The sequence below is a fragment of the Pleurodeles waltl genome, chromosome 9 (assembly GCF_031143425.1).
Source record: "Pleurodeles waltl isolate 20211129_DDA chromosome 9, aPleWal1.hap1.20221129, whole genome shotgun sequence".
In the NCBI taxonomy this organism is placed as follows: domain Eukaryota; kingdom Metazoa; phylum Chordata; class Amphibia; order Caudata; family Salamandridae; genus Pleurodeles; species Pleurodeles waltl.
The window spans coordinates 234,561,565-234,581,714 of NC_090448.1; positions in this window are offsets into that span (position 1 = coordinate 234,561,565).

The following is a 20,150-nucleotide window of genomic DNA, read 5'->3' on the forward strand; positions in this document are numbered from 1 at the left end:
TCTTTATTCTTTGTTCTTCAATGTGGCACTATTTTGTCTGTGAAGTGCTCTTCATTATGCCAAAACTACAAAGAGAAATAAATAAATAAATAAATACATACATACATACATACATACATACACAAAAAATAGAGTGGCCACTGTGTATTATATGTATCAGATATATATCAGATTAAATGTGTCCATACCTATCCAGAATGCATTTATATGTTATAATGCTTTTCTCTTCTTCAAGCCCATGACTGAGATATTGAATTAGGATGGCTTGGGGAAGGTGGTCGATCTCAGAGCATTTTTCAGTTATAAACTCTTTTTCGTAATTTAATGATTGGAAACTGGTTAGAGAATACTTCAGGGTTGTTTAGCTGTTTGTTGAGATATGTGTGAGAGCTGCATATTGATTTGTTCAATATTGGGCTCTTGTTACTCTCATTCCTGAAAAGTGGCTCACTCAAAGGAGTGATTCACCTTACCTTCTTTTTCTCGGGAATGCTTCATAGATAGTTTGCAAAGTAACAAAACCTCTACCGAAGTATTATTAATTAAATTCATGTTGAAGTTGCCAGTCATAAACTAAAGTGCATCTGGCTGTTTGAATGTTAGATCTGCAATCTTTTGTTCCAGTTTTTCTCTCAATTTTGGGGGTTAATGCATATTTTAAGGAGAGGTAATGGTTGTTTATGCTGGGAGAAAGTCCAGTTATTGATTATTGTACGTGGAGAGGGGTGGGTACCTTGCTCAAATAATAACCACAATCCTTGTTAGGTTGAATTATAAAAATCACTATATTCACCTGTGTTTAACCTGCTGGTGCCTGGCATAAAGCAGCCAGGCTTAACTTAGAGCAATGTGTAAAGTATTTATGCAGCACACAAACAGTATCCTAAATCCATTTAGAGAAATAGAGTAAATGTTAATCATAAAATGGGACCAAAATTATGGCATAGTTGAACCGACTGCAAGATGGCTGCCGGCGCTGGAGTCTCCCACCTCAACGGAGACCTCCTTGGAGCCTTGCCTCACTCAGACAATTGCTTTTTTGAAGAAGGTGTGCTGCGGCAGTGCCAGAATGTGCAGGGACTGGGTTAGTAACTTTTTATACCATTTCTCGGTCTATTTAATTTACTTTTCCTTAATTTCTCACACTGGGACACTGCGGCTGCCATTTTGGGCTCAATTTGCACAGGCAATGCACCCCTGACACCTATGCTTGCCTGATCAATTTAAATAACATGCTGGGGAACTTTTAGTTATGCCTTTGTTTATTTTAAACATGGAAAGGGGATTTGGACGCTGCTTCATAACAGACATTGCTTAATTTATGTCTATTTAGCCCCTGCAATGCCTGTGGGGAGGGGAGTTACAAACTTGCACTTAACTCTGTGCATCCTTTTTCATTAATGAAATTTGTTTGTCCATTTGCACTTCAACTTTACATTCCTAGATGTAATCTGCTGTTGGGAATTCTCCTTTCAAACCTTCATTGAAACACTGAGTTGTTAAATCATTGGTTCCCTCTCTTTTTGGGCTGTGTCAGTACAGCTTTGTGTCATCAGGTATGGACTCTGCTTCTTCCCCCTCACAAAAGGTTCCATCTTTACCTGTGGCAATGTCTTTGCCCCGTAGGGATTCTAACAGCTGCGCTAAAAAGACAAAGGAAAGACCCAGCTTCTCCCTCTAAGTCTCCATTATCACTAACACTTGAGGTCGTGATGGATGCAATCAGACTTTTAAAGCTCTTTGTAATGGAAACTAATGCCGCAATTCAGAGGATTGAAGACACATGGTCTGGTCTCGATCCTCGGGTGGCCTAGGTGGAACAATGGATAAGTGTTGTCCAGGATATGGTAACCAAGGTTAAAGTGATGTCTAAAGAAATTTCTCTTTTAAAACAACAAACAAAAGGCTTGGAAAAACGAAATAGATTCAACAACGTGCAACTTTATGGAGTACCTGTAGGTGTGGAGGGCATGGACATTGTCACTTTTCTTCAAATGCATACTCCAAAAATTGTTGGTCCCAAGGAAGACACCAATCTTAATTTACAGAGAGCTCACAGCATTGGCCCTAAAACCCTCGGGACATCTTCATCAGCTTGATCAAGAGGAATTATTGTATTTTTCTTATAATACACAAACTTGCTGATGTTTCTATTAACAGCCAAACAGAGAAAACAAATGCTGTGGTCAGGTCAGAAAGTCTTCTTTATGCAGGATGTAGCTCGTGCTACAGCAATTCAAAGAAAGGAGTTTTATTGCCTCATCCTGCCCTAAGATCCAGGAACACCCTACATGGTCTTATACATCCTTGCATGTTCAAAGTCACCTGCAAGGAGAGAACTTTATCATTTGACTCTACTGATGACTTGAAGAAATTCATATTTCAACATAAAGGACAGGAAATGGACCTTGCAAAAACTTCGTCTTTCCATCATGATGTGTTTTGCCTTGCCTCCTCATGGTAATAATTCTAATTGAGGATCTTCTAAATATCCCCCCTTCTCTTTTTTTCTACAGGCATCCCTCATCTCACTTGGTTTGTTCTCCCAGTGGTTTCTCTCACATACTAGCTTCTCACCATCTTTTCTTTCTTAACCCGATTCTTTCCTGTCACCATTTCCAATCTTTTCCTCCTTGTACCTTTCTCTATTATTTTTCTCTCATCTTGCTCCAATAAGACTTGCTTACTGTCACATTAGTTGTATTATTGGTTCTGTTTAGCTTCTCTAAATAGGTTCACTACCCATGCTTATTATTCTTTTATATGACAAATAATCTCTGTGTTGTGTCCTAGAATGTCGGAGGTCTATGTAATCTTATCAAGAAGCAGAGAAGTCTTACTTAGTTATCTCAATTACAATGTAAAAATGCTCTGTTAGAAGAAACCCACCTCTCAGATTAAGACATTAGTTAATTAAAAAAAATTGTACAGTTCATGTATTCTGTTCTCCTGCATGTCGAAACAAGAATGGGGTTGCCATTTTGTTTCACAAATCACTTTATCTGGTGGTTGAGAAGGAAGAAAAAGACAACGAGGGTAGATGGCTTGTCCACCATCTCACTATAAGCCACACTCAAATCTCCATTCTTAACATTTATGGCCCTACCGGCATGGATGTTCAATTTTGGGGAACAAATATCAACCACAATACAGTTGTGCGCCAACACAAAGTTTATAGTTGGCGGGGATTGTAATTACCTCATGGATCCCATTACTGATAGGCAATCCCGAGTTAAGTACATCCCCAACAAAATGCAAAAATTATTCAAACAATCCATTCACTCCAGAGGGCTGGTAGACACTTGGAGGCTTTAGAACCTGAACACTCTGGAATATACCTTCTACTCTCCTGCCCACTGATCCCAATGTAAAATAGATTACATTTTCCTCATACTTCAGTTATTATCCACATTAGCCAATGCTGAAATTGGTTCTATATTAATTTTGGATCATGCACTAGTTATAATAATCAATCTAGAATTATTCCCTGAATCTTTCATGTCAAGTAGATGGTGTTTCAATAATATTTGTTTGAAAGATAAGGTCTTTGTGGAAAAGTTCAAACTCTTCCTTAAAGACTTCTTTGCCTCTAATGCTACTTCAGATATTAATTTTTACTTCATTTGGGATGCTTTTAAGTCAACTGCTAGAGGATTCATTATTGTGTATGTGGCGGTCAAAAGAAAAAAGCTCTTAAAAACTCACTTTTACTAACTTGTATTAAACAACTTTCATGTGTATATTATAAATCTAAGGTTAACACTACACTGGAGTGCCTCATTCAGGCCAAGTTAGAATTCAATGAGAGATCCACAGAAGAGGCATCTAATGTATTATTAGGATAAATGCAACATTTTATGGGAAACGTAATAAGGCTGGCAAGTTGCTTGCTAATTATTTGAAAGTCAAATGACAAAAGCCCAACATTATTAATATTATTGATGACACTGGAACCAAACCTTCAAGGATGCTAAAACTGTAAAATGCTCCACAGATTTTTATCACACTTTATACCAGAACATTCTCCATCTGATGAAGCCCTCGAGTTCTTCTTCAATTTTCTTTCACCATGCCAACAGCAGCCTCAGGACTTTTCTTCATTGGATAAAGACATTTCTATTTGCTAATTAACGAATGCCCTTGCTAAATTACTCGAAGGCAAAGCCCCCACACCAGATCCTTTTACCAATGAATTTTATTCACATTTAGCATTTATTTTGCTTCCACATCTGCTTTCCCTGTATCAATATTTTCTCTCCCATAACAAGGCTTGTGGTACCTTTTTGGAAGCCATGATTTGTTGAATCCCTGAAAAAGACAAAAGCTCTTTCCTCTTGTTCTAATTACAGACCTACTTCCTCATTAATTTAGATTGTAAAATGTTTGCAAAATTTCTACCCCTTTGCATCATTCAATTTATTTCAGATCTGATTGCGCTAGAACAAACTGCCTTTGTGAAGGGTGGATATATGGCGGATAACTCTAGAGCTTTTTTGGGCATATTGCTCCTTGCATCAAAGACAACTACAGATATGGCCTCCATTACAGTAGACGGTGGAAAGCCATTCGATCACATTCACTGGGGTTTTATGCTGTGTGCTCTTAAATGACAGTGTTTTGGTCCAGGTATTTTATATCAGCTTGCTTTACTCGTTCCCAATACCGTCTGTATTTTTCAATGGTATTCAATCCTCTTACGGGGAAACAAGGCTGCCCACTGTCAGCTCTACTTTTTATATTGTCCTTTGAACCTTTTTATCATACTTTACATCAATCATCTTCTTTTCATGGTTTGAAACAGAAAGAAATTGAAGTTATGTTCACTGCTTATGCTGACTATGTTGTTTTTTTTTGTCTCAGAGCAGCAAACATCCATGCCTGCATTCGCAAATTTTCGAATTGTTCAAAATTATCTGGTTATAAACTAAATTTCAGAAAATCAGAAATCCTTCCATTAAATAAGTACTATCCAAAAGAAATATTTCCTGATACTAAGTTTAAGTGGAATACCAACTATATTAAATGTTTAGGGATCAAATAATCCTCCTCCACCACACACATCATTCAAATCAATCTGGATGATACTCACAATAGAATTATCCAAATGTCAGAAAAGTGTTCTCCTTTATATTGTTTTATGTGAGACACAATCAAAATGATGATGTTACCTGTCATTAACTTTAACTTATCTGTGCTTCTGGTAAAGCTTCCTCTGAAGTTCTTCAAATCCTTCAATAGATCGCTTGGCTCATTCTTCTGGAATGGTCAAAAAGAGTGTATATCTTTAACTTCATTGTATAGACGTTAAGAATTGGGTGAGATTAATTTTCCCAATTTTCAAAAATATCATTCTTTGTTTATATTGATACAAAATATCACCTCAGTTGAATGTGGATACTAATACACCATCCACTGTCTGTCACAAATTAGAAGATTCAATTGTGTCACCTTTCTCTTTTCCTTCTTTAGCTCACTTCTCGCATCCCTCCAGGTCTTTCTCTTCTTCCACTATTAAACATTCTATATCTTTGTGATTTCCCATCCTCACTCAGTCACTGACTCCCTTGCAGGTGTTTCTAGAATCTTCCTTCTGGCATAACAAGCACATTAATCTATATAATGGCACAATTCTTTGGAAAGATTGGGTGGCTAAAGACATAATTCTGGTAAAATAGTTGCTGCAAGGCTCGGTCCTTCTGTCCATCGCAGAACTTCAAAATATGTATGGCCTTTCCTCTGCTTCCATTCTTAAATATGAATCTCTAATGAATGTTATTACACAATACATATCTACAGTTAGACAAGTACATTCTCCCACCCTTCCCCTGCTTTCCGAACAGCTTAAGCTTTCTCTAGCTGTCAAAGAATCTTAGATATACAAACATCTTCACTATACACCTTTGACTCGTCCTAAATCTAAAATGTACTTACTTTAGGAATCAGACCTACAATACTCATTACCTTTACAAAGCCAGAATCTAGTTTGGTCCAAAGTTCATTACACCTTTTGTACTGCCAGCACTACACAATCTCTATACTCCTTATAAAACATGTTATTTTTAACCTCAACTTCTCTTCACCAATACAATCCAACCATACTGAACACATGCTGGACATGCAAAATAACACATGGCACATACATATGTTTTTTTCATTGCTCATCATTTGGAATTTTTGGCTACAGGTGTGTAGGATAATTTCAACAGTTTGTTAAGTCACCTTTTCATACTCTCCTTATGTTTTGGGGAAGCTCTTCTCATATCTGGACTGGCACATGTTAATTGGGTAAATTTGGTGATTTTAGTACTGCCACTGCTTTCCAAATTATCACATCTCATTGGAAGAATGCTACTATGGTTATATCTACTGGATGATGAAGCTTACTTTAGTAGCACCACACACTTGACAGAGTATCTGCTACTTTTATGCAACAAATTATCATAAAGGACCTGTTTTGGCCTCCTCTCACCATATATTTAAATAGAAAATCCGTCTGGATCCAGGAAAGCACTATTACTTTTCAGCCTCCATGAACTTTTCTTACATTGTGTACACAATTGCAATTTTGTTATCTGTATTAATTATTAAACAACTGTATTAATAATTAGTTACAAGAAAGTTTATATGATGATTTTATCACCTTTTTCCTCGTATTTTTCTATTTATTCCTTTTTCTCTCTAATTTATTTTCTTTCCTCTCCTTTTCTTTTCCTTCCCACTTACAAAATACAAAATATAAATAGCTCCTTAAGGTACTACTTGGTATATTGTAACTATCTGTCCATTAATTTATACTGCACCATTTTTATTGTGTATTATTGCTCTCTGCTATAATCTGCTCCTTTGTTTTGCATTCATTTATTATACTGTCTCAATCAATAGACATATTTAATATGTACTTTATGTACGCGCTGGACTGCTGCCTGGGGGCGGAGGAGCCCTTTAAATACTTAATCGCGCTCCCGCCTCGCGGGACGCGCTGGACTGCTGCCTGGGGGCGGAGGAGCCCTTTAAATACTTCATCGCGCTCCCGCCTCACGGGACGCGCGCGGGCGGCGCCCAGGCGAAGCACTGGCCAAGGGCGGGCCCGTCCTTCGTCCGTCATCGACAGGAAGAGGTTGGGTCATGGGCCCCCCGTTTAATTCTGTTTCTGGGGCCCCAGCGAATGAGATAAAATCGCGAAAAAGCACCGACTGAAGGAGGAGAAGGAGGAGTCTCTGTCATTCTGGGTATTTGAGACGCTTTTTCTAGACACTCCATGTCCTGTTGATCTATACGCGCACCAGGTGACGGTGAGGACTATAGGACCACAACTTTCGGGCTTTTGTGGCAGGAAGCTGGGACTAGCCCTTCCCCTCATGATAGGAGTTGTATAAAACTCAGCCCTACCCCAGATTAGCACTGGGCACTGGACTCTGTAAGGAAGGGAAAAAACATAAGGTGTTCAGTTTTTTCTTTTCTCTTTCTAATTAAGGATTAGCTAGCCCTGATGGGGGAAACGAAAAGGAGATTGTGGGAGGAGAGGCCCCATTCAGGAGGCCCGCCCCACGTTGATAACTAGCTATCTCGCCTCCGTGATGGGTGTCATTGAGTCGGAGATAGGAAGAGTGGAAAGTACTCTAGAGTCATCCCTCGAGAAAATAGGGAAAGGTGAGGGGGAAGAAATACTCCCCATGTAAAATCTCCACTAACCAAGACAAGGACAGGGAATCCTTGTGTAATAATCGATAAGGATCCCCGAGTTGATTTGATTACTTCCATGACCCCAGAGATTCCACCCTCAACAAAAAGTAGGCAAGTGATCCCTCCCCATGCTATAGTCCCCTCTTCAGATCCAGCCTTGTCTCCTGCAAAATCTTATGTGCCCGAAAAGGGTTCAGTAGGAATGGAGAAGAGAAAGGGGAAACGACAACCCAACCCATTAAAAAGAACTATGGGAAAACAGATGAGAGACAGTAAGACTTTGGAGCCCTCTAATGACTGTCTTAGTCAGATTGAGAATCAACTCAGGGATATAAAAAAGTTATGTTCTTTGGTTCTGGAGAAAGTGGCTGTCCTCGAGGAAAAGGTTGACTTTATATCAACGACAACGAACTCTTCACCACTGAGGGTCGAATCTCGGATTAACCATACTGACTTTGTGCGCCCACCAGCCCCAGTTACCCAGTTATACCAAAATCACAGGCCGAATCCCATCCAGAATCTAGCTTCTAAGCCCTTGAATCTAGTGGCAAAACAAAATTCTATAAATGTACAATCTCAGTGGGGTAAAGATACGCAGGAGGATTCTGAGGGCCAGGTGACTATACGAACTCAAACAATTTACCCAAGGATCCCGCTGGCATGTGCTCCCTATATGTTAATTTTGGAAAATGTTCCTACACTAGGAAACTCGCATTACGAGTCTCATGCATCATTGTTAAACAAAGTGACGCACTGGGTAGGAAAGCATTTGGGGAGGAGGGTAGATTTTTGCAAGGACATTTTAACTGTAAGAAGGGTCCCCTGGGTTGGCTTATCCCCTAAGTCCTCACAAGGGGATTGCATAATTATAAACTTTAGGAGTCCCTGGATAGTCAATGCCTTGCACCACCACTTCTCAACTATAATGCTACCTGCAGAGTCTATAAGAGCACAACGATTATCCAAGTTTATTCTCTCTTCACCCAAGTCCTGTCTATCTGATTCAATTTACTCTGGAAAACAGAATCTTAGCCTTCTTGGTGTCTCTAAACCACTCGATACCGCCCTGACGCTGTCTAATAGATTTGAGCCCCTGGCTTCTTTAGAGCAGTTAGACTGACCACTAGCAAGTGGGTCACCCTCACAGGGGACTCCGGAGATAAATACACTGCATCAGTCCCTTCTGCAATCTAAGGGAGCCTCCGATATACATGATGTACATGATACAACAGTTTCAGGGATTATTTCTTGGAATGTGGCAGGATTAAAATCAAAAATGGGAAACCCTGATTGGCTAAAATTAGTGACAGAAAATCTTTGTATTTGTTGCCAAGTGACCTGGCTAATAGAGCCTCCATATATTAATGGTTATACCACATATAGGGGGTCATTCTGACCCCGGCGGGCAGCGGGAGCCGCCCGCCTGGAGGGAACCGCCAGAATACCGCTACGCGGTCAAAAGACCGCCGCAGGTATTCTGGGTTTCCCACTGGGCTGGTGGGCGACCGCCAAAAGGCCGCCCGCCAGCCCAGTGGGAAACACCCCTCCATGAGGATGCCGGCTCCGAATGGAGCCGGCGGAGTGGAGGATGTGCGAAGGGTGCAGTAGCACCCGTCGCGAATTTCAGTGTCTGCTAAGCAGACACTGAAATTCAGGGTGGGGCCCTCTTACGGGGGCCCCTGCAGTGCCCATGCCATTGGCATTGCCATGCCATTGGCATGGGCACTGCAGGGGCCCCCAGGGGCCCCACGACACCCCATACCGCCATCCTGTTCCTGGCGGCCGAAGCCACCAGGAACAGGATGGCGGTATGGGGGTCAGAATCCCCATGGCGGCACAGCAAGCTGCGCCGCCATGGAGGATTCTACAGGGCAGTGGAAAACCGGTGGGAGACCAGCGGTTTTCCCTTTCTGGCCGCGGCTGAACCGCCGCGGTCAGAATACCCTGGGGAGCACCGCCAGCCTGTTGGCGGTGCTCCCGCCGACCCCGGCCCCGGCGGTCCTTGACCGCCAGGGTCGGAATGACCCCCATAGTGTCCCTGCAATTAAGACCTCCGTGGTTAGGGCTAAGGGAGGTCTGGCCACTTTTGTATCAGTAATGGCAAGGGGGGTGGATGTGCACGTCGTGGGCACATCCCCTTTTTTCCTGGCCTTATTTTTTAAATTACTAGAGCCATTTGACATATTGCTTATTAATTATTATAACAATACCTTTGACAATTCGGACACTAGTGTGGTTGGCAACTTGGAGATGACAATACACAAGGCAACGAATACTAGTAAAAAGTACCTAAGAATAATATGGGTTGGTGATTTCAGTGCTCATTTATGTGAACCAGAGTATTTAGATTGCTGTGGGCTCCTTGATGAAAACGAGTGTCCTATTCAGCACTTGAAACATTCTCCTTATGGGAATGCTCTTAACTGTGTGATAACAGCTAACTCTCTGCTTTTTCCTATATCAGTCTCAGAGGGGGTACCGACGTTTATAAGAGGAGATGCTCACACCACCATTGACTTTATTATTTATTCCAGAGAACTAACCCCCTTTGTCTGGCAGTTTAGGGTGACGCCAACATGTATTAGTGATCACAACCCTCTAACTATTGAAATAAGCTTGGGTTTGAAGAGTGACCTGAGAATAGAGAAACAACACCCAGATATGAGGTTTTCAGCCCGAAAAGGCCTTACAATTAAATGGGGAAAAATAGATAGTAACAGCTTTTTTAAAGATTTAATGCTGAACAAATGGACAGATGTAATGACAACTTTGAGTGAAGATATGCCCCCCCATGAAATTGTCTATGCATTCTCCTCTTTAACAAAGTACATGGCTGAAAACTTACAGTGCCCTGGCACTAATAAAGTACGTGGCCCTTAATGATTCAATCATGCATGTACTCTATCCCTAAAAAATCTAAAGAAAATAACTAATGCATCTCCTTAAGATGGACAAGCAATTAAAATTGCAAGAAAGAGGTGTAAGGAAGCACTTGCTAATAGGAAGGCCGAGCTAAGTGAGTCTGCCTGGGAGGAACTGATCAAAGCAAGTAAAAATAAAGATACAAATGCATTCTGGCATGTGGTTAACTCTCCATTGTTAAATGATAAGCATGAGATGACTATGGATACTGTCATTCCAGCTCAAACCTGGGTGGATTATTTTTCAAAAACTTTTGCAATGGAGAACAATGTCCAACAAGATGATACAAATTGCCTTATGATAATAGGAAATGCTTCAATCAGTGCGGCTTTTAAAAATACTATAAGTGTAGCTGACATAAAACAGGCTATTCAAGATTGCCCTCCTGAGAAAGCCCCTGGCCCAGACAAAATTCCTGCTGATTTATACAAAGCGCTTCCAGATTTTTGGGGGCCATTGCTCACCAACGTTCTGAGATCTGTTATGACAGGCTCACTAGTAGACACGTGGAGAGAGGCGATTATCGTCCCGATTTTCAAGAAGGGGGATAGGGCAGATCCTTTATGCTATCGACCAATTTCTTTATTGGACAGCTCAGTTAAAATCTTAGGTCGAGTGATTTTAATTAAGTTGGAAAACTGGGCAACTGAATCTCACTGTCTTTCAGAAGTCCAATTTGGCTTTCAGCCTGGGCTGGGTACAGTAGAACAAACATTCAATCTAACTCTTTTAGTCCAAAAATATATGAAAGTCAAAAAGGGGTGTATACATTTAGCATTTATGGATTTGTCTTTTGCTTTCGACACAGTCAATAGAGAGAAACTGTGGACGGTCATGTTAAATTTGGGAGTGGACAAAGACATAATTGTTCTACTTAGCAGACTTCATGCTTGTACATCGGCTCGAGTTCGCTACTCCCAGGAGGGTGGTTTAACAGAGAAGTTCCCTTCACTAAAGGGGGTTAGACAGGGTTGTGTGCTGGCCCCTTTTCTTTTTCTTCTTTATATAAATGGGCTAGAGAAATCTCTCTGCGAATTGGGGAAGGATCTGCCAATTATTAATAACTCCCCAATTCCAGTATTATTGTATGCGGATGACGCCGTACTCATTTCAAAGACAGCAAATGGTCTTCAGATTTTATTGAATGCTTTTAATACATTCATGGGAAATCTTGGTCTTAAAATCAATAGATCTAAGTCATTTTTGATGAAGACTGGGCCAAAGTTAGCAAAAACTAAAAAAATTGTCTTGGACGGGGAAGAAATACATAAGGTCCCATATTTTTTCGTACCTGGGGGTTCCCATTGATGTAGATTTTAATTGGAAATTTTTAGTAAATATACATTCAAAATAGTTTCAGAAAGCCATAGAAGCAGTTTTTAGATTTGCGAAAAGGTTGCGACACAAACCTGTAAAAGAGATGAGACTGTCTTTTCCAGCAAATGTCTCTCTATTGCGACATTTGGAGCTGGGGTTTGGGGATATGCAGAATGCTCGAGCCTCCAGATTGTAAAAAATACGTTTTTAAAAAGGCTATTAGCAGTCCCGCAATCAACGTCAGTAATGTTTTGCCATGAAGAAGTAGGTCTGAGATGCATATCCAGCTATATAAAGTTCCAACCCAAATTACTATGGATAAAAACTTGGTCAAAACCAGAAGCTTTTTTAAGTAGAAGGGTGATACAGGATTGTCTTTTATTATCACGACCATTGGACATACCTTGGCTCAGATATGTCCACTCCTCTCTTCTTTCTTTAGGACTAGGGGAGTTCTTTTTTAAGCCGGACCTTCTGACAAGGCTGGATATCAAAAAGGTAAAGGAAATATATTGGCAGAAAATGTATGACTTGGAGCCGATTTTGGCCACAAATAGAATCCAGGCTAGGAACCAGATACAGCAATTGCACCCAATGTTATATCTGACTACTATCAGCCTTGAACAACATAGGTTCTTACTTACTAGGTTACGTCTGAATACATTACATTACCTGGTAGCATTTCCTACACGTGGAACTTGGTTTAAGAATCTTCCACCATGTTGTTGCGATGGAAAGACATCCCAAAGTACTTTTCATTTTATACTCTTCTGCACTTTTTGTGATACCCCAAGAAAAAGGTTTTTACGTCCGTTATTTTTATCTAAAAGTATTAGATCTACCCAGCCTACTTACTTTTATTTACACAATTTGGGAAATGTAGACATAATACAGGCTTTGTTAAATTTTATATATGCTGCTTTCGGACTTGAAATACATATCAATAATGTTTTATTAATTTAATGATCATGACGTGTATGTTTGTATTTATTGGATGTCTTTTATGGTCTATTTTGTACTGAATAAAGTAAATTGATGATGATGATGTACTTCATGTTAAAATATTCAAATAAAGCTTTCTCAAACTGAAAAAGATGACACCATAACAAACAAAATCCAATCAGTAGAACTGAATATATTAACTTAGGTAAAAATACTGCAAAGAAGCAGAAAGTGCCACTCACGATTACCTGGTTGTGCTGGTTCAGGCCCACCACAATGGAACATGGGTTGGATGAAGGGACCAGGTTAGTTCTGCTGAAGAGTTACCTTCTTACGTCCTACATGAAGAGTTTCATTTGCACTGGAGGTGCCTGAGAGGAGGAGGCTGTCAGCATGTGGAGAAGGTCAATCAACCGGAACAGTTACGGCTGTAGCATGAAGAGCCGGGCGTCGCTAGAGTATCATGTTGATTCATCATGAGGGACAGCCTCTATTGCAGCAAACTCCAGGTCTTATTTTGCAGTGGACAATTGCTGTCGGCATAAAGAGCAGGTCCCAATTGAGCTTTGCATAATAAGCCATCATAAGTGATTGATTCTCTTTGCAAAAGTTCACTTTGTGGTTACGAGGAGGAGACGAGAAGCCCATCTTCATCTTTTCTTGAGGCGGAGTTCTCACTGATGCCAGCCATGGGCCCAGGACAAAGGAAGACCTATTAGGGATTGGCACTCATTCAAGCAGATGCCAGCAGCAGGTATCAGCAGCAGGATACCAGCAGCAGGTTTAGGCTGGTCCAGTTGGTGCTGGTCAGCTGGGCAGTTGTACGAAGGCCCACAGAAGCTTGTTGTGTCCCTGTAGCTCACATAGGAGGTCAGTCAACTAATCATTGAAGACACTCTGGTTAGTCTGGCATCAAGACATGCAGGTCCAATCATCCTTCTTAAAGACAGCAAGGCAGGTCTTTGAGCAGCAGTGTAGTCTTTCTGACAGCAGAGCAGGTTCTGAAGGTCCCAGTTGTATTCCTTGTGCCTGCCTTTGTATGGGGGAAGTCCCTGACCTACCCCAAAACTGGTTCTGGTCAGTTTTTCCTCTTAGACCAGGTAGCATAAGCACGTGTTAACAAGGTAAAAGTACAAAGAGTCCTAAAAGCCAACATAAACATGTTCAGCAAATGAAGGTAGAGGCTGGCTTTGCAGAAAAGGCCAGGTCCAACAATTATAATCCCCAGCATCCATGGTTCATCAATTTTCAAGGGGTCAATGTCCAGGTGCAAGGCTGAGGAAATATATTTCACCAATGCTCTTTGCCAACTTTTTGGATGGTCTGATGGCATGGGAATGAAATTTGATATAACCGATTAGAGGGAGATTCCATTCTCACCAAGTTTCCTGAAACTTTGGGATGTCAAAGGACGACCCAAAAGCTGGTACATTATCATCTACCATCATATGAGACAGACTCCCAACACTCCAAAAGCAAATGTGTCAATTTTGAGGAGGATTTAGTCTTGGATTCTTGGATCACTTAATCAACTCTTCAAAGAGCAAGTTAATGCAGATGGCAACCAACTCCAGTTTTTGCCACTCTGTCCCACCTTCTCATTGAGATTACACTGCCTGTCAGATGTTGAACTGTAATGAATCTGTAAATTTACCATCTCAATGAGATTTAGATGGTTGAGAGTGCTTGGACTTCTTAAGACCGGTCTTATTATTGGTTGAAGGTTACACTATTAGTTCTTGGATGGGGGTTAAAGTTGGAAGCAAGTGACTGTAATGGTATCAAGATGCCTAGATACAAAGCCTTAACTTCCCAACTAATGTTGATTCCTCACTTTCAAATATTGGCTTCTTTGAGAAGACTAGGCTAGCAATAACAGCTCTGACCCAGGTGACTAAGGCTGATTCATTTGACTGTAGACCACATGGTGCTAGAAACTTGATAGGGGTTATGTGAGTCAAAGTGAAGTGTGAAAGGTATTTGTGGGTAGATAGCAACTTAAGAATAGTTCCTGTTTAGTATGTCAAAACTGCCCTTTGATTTATAGTCAGGATAAAACAGTAATTTATCCATAAGCAACACTTTTACCACAGTAATGTCAGTTTGCCCGAAGAAGAGTCTTTGATTTCGCTGGCATTTTGTGAGCTTTGGGTAACCCCTGGAAGGATCTATTTTCTTCTTGAACTGATGTTGAATATGCAGTCTTTGTTTGAGGTTAATTGTAAAGGTCACTGTTTGGAATAATTTCACATCTATGCTGAGAAGTGTTATTTGTAGGGTTTTAGCAAGTTCATGGATTCTGACTGGAGGATTTCAGAAAGCATTTGGATGTGGACAGGATCCTTGTAAATCTCAGTAGATGATAATGCTTTGTCTACAAAGTACTTTGGGTACCAGTTCTTCATGTTTGGTTGGTGCCGTGGTCACTTGATTTTTTTGTGCTGAATCTTGCTTTGTGTGGACTGGTCTGTCCTCTGCTGCTTTAAGACCACTATTATGGCAATGGAGTTTGAATTACTGTTATAAAGTCTTTTATTGTGAGATTTTGTAAGCCTTTTTCATTCTCTTTGGGTCAAAGTTTTTGAAGTGTCCTTCAAGGGCATTTCATGAGGTTTAATTATTAATTTCCTGCAAGTGTACTTTCTGGGTGGGGATTTTAAGCCCAGAATTGCTTCCATATCCTGTAATTGTTGCACCTGATATTGTGCTTCAATATGTTGGACTGCCTGAATTTGTGATTACATTTAAAATACTTTAGGGATAAATTGAACACAACCACACACCACACCAAGACACACACACAAAACACACACACGCACATGCAAAATACACACATGTGCCATGCACATCCCACCTCGCACACATATCACCACCACAGAGTAACACACATGTTCACAACACCACCGACTCACACAACATCACATTTACAACTGCAAAAATGCTTTGTCGACCCATAGAACTGAACACTGACACATGACAACACTTACTGACAACAACACACAAAGGCCACTTACAACCAATCCACTACAAAACACACCCAAACAACATACCAAATATCACACCACGTCCATACAACATACAATACATATGACATAGCCATCACCACACACATGGACACACACACAACAACCATACAATGGCACACAACACCACCACAACACACTCACACTACGTACAAAGCACAACTCTGCAACACACATGCATGTGGGCGGGGAGGCCTTGGGTTTGGGCTTGGTAGGAGGGTCCTTAGCTTTTGTCTTGGGAGGGGGGACCCTGAAGGAAGGTTGACCTCTTAGCAGGGGGAGGGGCATTGACAACACCAAGGGGGACAGGGGAGGACTGGGAGATGGAAGGGCTGGACTTGGGGAGGGGCACAGGGTGCCTAGGGGAACCATGGGGTGGGAGAGAGGTAGGAAGCAGGGAAAGCTCACAAAAGAAAGATTTCTTTGGGACACAAGGACAGTCATGGGTAAAGCGTTTGGGAGTGGAGGGAGAGGAAGTGGTTGTAATATGTGTTCTTGTGAGTATCTTGGATGCAGGTGCGTGGATTGAATGTGTGTGCTAGGTGGATGAGTGTGGGCATTTAGGTGTTTTAGGAGGAGGGGAGAGGAGGTTCTGGAAGATGTCATGCTGGATGGGTGACTGTCTGTTGGAGTGGTATCTGTAGGTATGGTACATGTGCTGCATATGGGGGTGTATGTAGTTTTGGTGAGTGTGAATGTGGTGAATAGGGTGGATGTATGCAGGTCTTTTATTGTGCTGACCATTGGTATAATGGGACATGTGGCTGGATCAGGGAGTGTTGGTGTTGTGCCAGCAGGTGTGAGTGGTGTAGTGTCTGTGATGGAGGGGATGGTGGGGGAGTCAGTGCAGGGAGTGGATGCTGTTGTGTGTGCAGGTGGGTGTTGTATGTGTGCATGCCAGTGGTGGGTCTTGTGGTGGCTTGGTTTGTCACTGCGAACTGTGTCTGTTGAGGTGGATGAATGTCTGTGTGAATGTGTGCTTTGGATGGGTATGGGCAGCCTTCCGCCATGACGACATACGCTGTCGGGAATGTGTCACTTCCATCTGTCCAGAGCACGCAGGGCAGGCAGCTGCCATTTTAGGCACATTCAATGGATTGTAATGGAAAAATAAGTGCGTCACTCTACACATACGTTCAGTATGCTGTGTAGGCCTACGTTCTGCCATCATGGCTGGACCCATACATGTGCCATTCATGCCATACTGCTGTTCGATGGGGGAATGTCACTTCCAGTGAATGTCCAGCAACTCGGTGCCTCATAGGCAGTGTTACCATATAGGGCACTGGCATTTGTACATCCATGATCCGTGCTGAGGCAAGATGCAGCTAAAACATGGAATATTACACACATTAAGTGTGTGAAATGCTGTTGGTCAGGGCCTGCAATGGGCAGCAAGGATGGTTTACATGGCGGGTCTACATGGCCAATATGGTATGTGGCAACTGTTTGGGCATGTCTACAGTGTTTGTTGTGTGCAACTAGGATAGTGTCAGCTAGCATGTGTAGAGTGCTCATCAAATTGTACATTCTCTCCTCTCTTTCCTAGATACCCTGTAATGGGGAGAATGAGACCTTCACCAGTGTACCGCCTCTTACTAGACCTTGCTACCCTGGAGGAGAAACACATCATCCAAACCTATTTTGGGCCCTGGCCCTTTTACAGGGTCATTCCCCAGACTTCTTGCCTTTTGCCTCCTTATGCTTCTGACCTTTGTTGGCTGAAGTTTTGAATCTGAGCACTTTTTCACTGCTAGCCAGTGCTAAAGTGCATGTGCTCTCCCTTGTAAAATTGGTATGAGTGGCTTATACCTAATTGGCATATTTAACTTACCTATAAATCCCTTGTAAAGTGGTATCCCTATACCCAGGGCCTGTAAATTAAATGCTACCAGTGGGCCTGTAGTGCTGCTTGCGCCACCCATTGAAGTAGCCTGTCAAACCTATCTCAGGCCTGCTAGCGCAGGGCCTGTGTGCGCAGTTTTCTGCCACAGGGACCTGGCATCTAAATTTACTTGCCAGGCCCAGAACTCCCCTTTTACTACATGTAAGTCACCCCTAAGGTATGCCCTAGCTAGCCCTATGGGCAGGGTGCCATGTATGTAGAAGCCAGGACATGTGCCAGGTTGCGTGGCCTGTCCTGGTAGTGACAAACAGCTTATCATAGTGTATCATGCTGTGAGTGCTGCCTTCTCATAGGATTGCATTAGAAATGCCCTGCCTGATGTGTAAGGGGTATTGTCTGATTTATGAGGGGTAGCATAGGCATGTTTGGTATGGTTGTGATAGTGATGGGAAATGCTGCTTACTGGTGTAGGTGTATTTATTTATTACTATCACAGAAATGCCATTTCTAGAAAGTGCACATTTATCTGTGCTTATGACTCTGGTGTTTTGCAGCTTGCCTCCAATCCACGTCTGGGCAGACTGACATTTGGGCTTTGTGCATACTTTTCAGACAGTCTGAACACAGGGAGGGTGGAGGTGTCACAGAGGTGCATCTGCATATTGTAAAGCCTTCCTGGACTGATAGAAGGGAGAGGCGGGGCACACCTGCATTTGTAAAAGCTGTGCCCTGGTCTCGCACACTAGGGTCTTATACCCCCACTAACGTTTGAAGCCTGTGCTGGAGGATAGAAAGGGCACTCCCAGAACCAGTTGTAACTCGTTGGAACCCCATCTCCTCCTCTTTGCAAAACACACTGTAAACCTAGTATAAGTACAGGGGAATTTACCCCACAATTTAGACATCACTTTGGACATTCTTGGAACTCCAGGAACGTTACCTGGAGCTGGACAGGACGCTGTTGAGAGGACTCACCAGGACCACCTTGGACTGCTGCTGCTGTGCTGACCTGTGCTGACCTGCGACCTGTCTGGTCACAAGGAGGAACTAACACTGCTTGCACCACCTTGTTGTGCTGATCTGCTGCTGGGTTCCCCAGCCCTGTGCTTGCTTCTGCATTTGTTGTCTCCAGAGGCAGGGTGCTGTGGCCCCTGAGCTCTGTAACCCCTCAAGCATGAGGAGTGCTGCTTTTTGCTGCATAGCTCTCCCTTGTGACCTTAAAGCCCTTTCCCAAGTGCATTTTGCCTGTTGGAGAAATCACCGCCGCAGCCCGGGTTACAGATTTGGCCTTAGCGCTTTGAAAAGTGCTCTGTTCATGCCCCCAAATCACTGCTGCAACCCAGGCATCTGATTATCATCCAGAGCAAGGATGGCACTCTTTCCACTGCCCCCCGGGGCACGAGAAGACGGAAAGCGGAGCAAGCGTGCTCTTGTCGGCGCCCCCGCGGTACGGTCCGCTCCTTGGAGTGCCCTGGGGCACCAGCCGCCTTCAACTCCGAAGAAATCACCTCAGTGGCCTGTGAACCTCTTTATACACTCATGCACCACATTGGGTGTCCGATCATCAAAAACTTCACCAGCAGGACTCGGGGGAAGGCGCGGGGAGCACCCCCTTCCCCCAGTCTCTGCCCTAGGAGCAGAACGCTCCTCTGTTTTGGAAAACAGGCATTTGTCTTTAAAAACGGGGAAGGGAGGCCTCAACGGAGGCCCCCTTCCTCTCGCCCCAATAATTGTTTGTAGGGCCACACCTGGCCCCCATCCAGCGGACAGGGTGTGAGGGGGCCGAGGCAGGCCCCCACCAAAATCACGGGCCCCTGGAGGGGCCCATTTATTGCGAGGAGAGGGTGCCGACTGACCCTCTCCCCCAAGAGCACCGCGTGGCCCCGGTTGTGCACACAGGAGTGCCGGGGCCCCCTATGCTCCTTTTTTAGGCACGAGGAGTGCCTCTTCATCACACAAACAGGTACTTTTCAGGAGATATTGGCTCCAGGAGATTAGTATAGACCTTGGGGAGTTTATACGTTTCCTACCTGCCAATGAAGAAGTCTATAGGAACAGGAAAAACTAGTACTGCATCAATGTACAGGTGGTGTGTCTCACGAACCTGTACATCTCCCATGTGACAGCCAAGTTTCGAGGATCTGTGCATGACTCCTTCATTCTGAGGAACAGCAATGTCCCCCACATGATGGCACAAATACAGAGAGACAGGGCTTAGCTCATTGGTATGTATGCATAAGGGTATGTGTCACTGTAATGTCAACTGCCATCCCATTTTTCCCTGTGCCTCAACCGGTATTGTGACAGGTTCTACCTTTGTGCACACAAGTAACTCTGGCTATCCTAACCTTCCCTGGCTGCTGGCACTAGTGAGGTACCCTACCACAGATGGGGAACACCGTTTCAATGAGGCCCAC